Below are 3,302 nucleotides of genomic sequence, written 5' to 3'. Positions count from 1 at the left end.
TTAGTGAGTATTGTCTCTGTAATTCATTTATGCTTCGGTGTTTTATTTAAAAAGATTGTTTATACATAAGGAAAAGACGGTATAATTCATTCGTGTTTTAAACGCGCTATTGCTGTTTAGCTTGCACTCTAGCATGCTTTGTTGCTCTTACACATTGTTATATGTTCTATACCAAATGTTTTTGGCGTCATATATGTTTCAGAAAAAAATATAGATATATTTTCCCCCATCCAATCACAGTTTACTGTTGTTGGCCGCTGCGGGATTTCCATAAAGGACTTTTTATTCAGTTTTAAATCTTATTTAGATTATTCTAGTCAGACAGGGTTATATGTGCATAGGCCTATTTAATTATTTAATCTGTATTTTATTCCTCTTCCGTTACTTACTTTTTAAATTTCGGTAAGCTACTTTTTAATTCTTCTTTTACTGTCTTTTATTTGAACTTTTAGCACTTTGCATGATAAAATTGTTTAAAATGCGCCAATGCTATAAATGAGCTATAAATATGAATGGCACAATGTGATAACCAAAATATATAAAAGTTAAGTCAAAGCTATTTATATAGCCTAGCGTTTTTTCACAATACACATTCTCATAATTTAGTTATACATTCTGACGCTGGGACCGTCAAGCGTCTTCTTTCAGATGGTTCAATATTTATGATATTATGCTCCCCTGAATGGAAAAGAACTGTAAACTGGTATGAAGTATAATGAGCTGGAAAGATAAATACTGACATCTCTCTCTTTTCATACAGATTAAATAAACTGAGAATATTTGTTTTTTTATATATTAATCACTCATTTAAAAGAAGAGAATTTCAGCTTCATAAAGAGAAATCTCTCGTATCTCTGTGACAAGTATTGACAGTTACAGTTCATTTTTCAGACGCGTTTCAGAATGGACCTCACTGACGAGAGAAGCTAAAACGCGCATCATGTTTATTTTTCTTTATTTGACGAAAAGCACAACACTTTGTTTTTATTGTGAGTTCCCACAAACAAAATAGATACTTAACAGGATGTAATGATGTACAGCACTTATATGTAAAATCAAAATCAACAGAGTAATCTGAGTCTCTTTTGCACTGATAAGGAAAAAAGTGAGCTGGTATCGCCGCTTTGTTTACTACAGTTATACAGTTATGTCTGTGCCGTTCATTCACTCTCGCATCTACATTAGTAAACATGTTATTAAATTTACATGAACACATCCAAACTATATTGCTATAGCCTACTAAGATGAGTAAAAATAGACTGAAATATGTTGAAATAAAATGTCTGTATAAGCAACAAACTGCAAATTAACATGTATATGCTAATATATCATACACAATATGTTACAGACTAAATATTAATGTTTAGACAAGACTTTGTGATTAGTTTTGGATAGATTATAAAGTTTTGACTGTAAAAAAAAGACTACTGTCACATTAAATAGGTAAGCTTTTGTTCACCAATTTCTGCTCATGTTAAATATACTATATGATGTTTTGTCAAAAATAAAGTAGGTATATTGAATTATCAACTAAGATGTTATTATAGTGTTTGTTCCAATATTCAAAATAATGAATCCTTACCTTTTTTAATACGTATGATAAAATGTATACTTTTTACAAAGAAAGAATACACTTGAAATATTGTTAAAATTGTAATTGTTGTTGTAATTGTAACCTATTTGTAATTGGTTACAATTTCTAATTGTAAAATATGTATATATAAATAATTTCTTTTGTCCTTGCGTTCTTTGGGACCCTGTGACACTCCTGTGTGAAAGGGCTAATTAATATGCAGCTCATTATGTATGTGGCACATTATCCGGCCTTTGTCTTCTCAGGTGTGAACACGCCTCCACGCATATTGCCTTTCCAAACAAAAGGTGTATTATAACATTTAAATCAATGTATTGTTTTGTGTAAATTGATGATTTTCAGATGATTTTCAGATCATTTTGAGGCAAAAACTCTAGGCAACAATGCCCATTAGTCAAAAGTCTTGTAGACACATATTTAGCATGTGTTGTGTGGCCTTATTTCAGACACTTTAAGTTTTAGTTTTTTCAATAACCATGCATAAACAATATTCTCTAAAAAATACAAACATGTACATACATGTTGCTCACATATTACGGTAGCCCAATTTGTGCTATATAGAGTGAATTTACACCTTTGCCATTAACATATTTATAAATAACTGAAAAAAGCACAAATGTCAGAGCATGTCAGAACACCTCCAGGACCCAGAAAACCCCTCAGACCCCTGAGGGTTAATTAAGCAGTCGGAGTTAACTATTTGGGACCAATTTTAAGGAAAGTTACATTCTGATCTAACAGCGTCAAGTACAAATTTGAAATATTTTTGGTACTATTGAATCAAGTTTTGTAGAATAAGCCGCCATGATGAATTTATCTTATCTGGTGTCATGCTCCTGGATTATTCAGAAATGTAACTATAGCCTTTTATTTTACGGGCACTTATTTATTTTACTACAGATTTTATCAAAGCCAAATATTGTCCAAAAGGGGCGACTGGGAAAGAAGAGAAACAGGTCAATACAAGGTTAGATTCAATCTTTATATTCTTTCGCCATTTTCCTTTTCCTGTTTTAATTTTTCAATTTTTTTTATTCTCAGATCATCAAGGGTTTCTGAAAGCAAACACCAGTCAGTTGGTTGAAAAAATGAAGAACATTGATCCAATCATTGACGATCTTGACTTGCACAATGAATCAGTTGCAAATGTGCGGGCGAATCCAACACGCCGGATGAAGATGAGGGAACTGCTTGACTGTGTGAATTGTGAAAGCATTGCCAAGGACCTGGTCAACGCTTTGTTCAAGCATGAAGAATATTTCATGAAGAAACTGCAGTAACAACTGTTGTATTGTCTGGCATTATGTATTTTTTAATAATTGATTGGTGATGGAGTTTTAATTTTTGTATTGAGAACCAAGTATATTGTACAAGTGAGAAGAATCCAAACTGGGCACATAATAAACAGTGGCAAAGTTTATATTTCTTAAAGTTTTTAAGCTTAGATATCTTTAAATACATTTTAATGTTTTTTTCATTCTACTCGACCTTATGATTATAATAATCAATTATAATAATCAAAATATAATGTGTTTTAATAAATAAAATAAACAAAATATAATGTGAACAATTGCATGATACCATCCTCTGTGAACTAAAGCAAATGCACTAACATTAAGAGTCTTTACGGCGTAACGATTTTGTAAAAGGTTTTCTTTTTAGATAACATTTCTTAAGGTTGTACCTGTTGACATAAAACGTTAAGTAA

General features: G+C 31.3%; 1 long non-coding RNA gene across 1 annotated transcript; it reads left to right on the top strand.

Annotated features, from left to right (window-relative positions):
- The first annotated feature begins 2,486 nt into the window (after positions 1 to 2,486).
- On the top strand, positions 2,487 to 3,012 carry LOC143708842 (uncharacterized). The gene is made up of 2 exons (XR_013193677.1): positions 2,487 to 2,561; positions 2,636 to 3,012. It is a non-coding gene; the product is annotated as an uncharacterized LOC143708842 (long non-coding RNA).
- Positions 3,013 to 3,302: the final 290 nt, after the last annotated feature.

This window comes from Siphateles boraxobius, unplaced genomic scaffold (genome assembly GCF_051911475.1).
Source record: "Siphateles boraxobius isolate OS27281-9 unplaced genomic scaffold, OSU_SipBor_1 43, whole genome shotgun sequence".
In the NCBI taxonomy this organism is placed as follows: domain Eukaryota; kingdom Metazoa; phylum Chordata; class Actinopteri; order Cypriniformes; family Leuciscidae; genus Siphateles; species Siphateles boraxobius.
The sequence above is the reverse complement of the archived record's forward strand: the minus strand, read 5'-3'. Positions and strand labels throughout refer to the sequence as shown.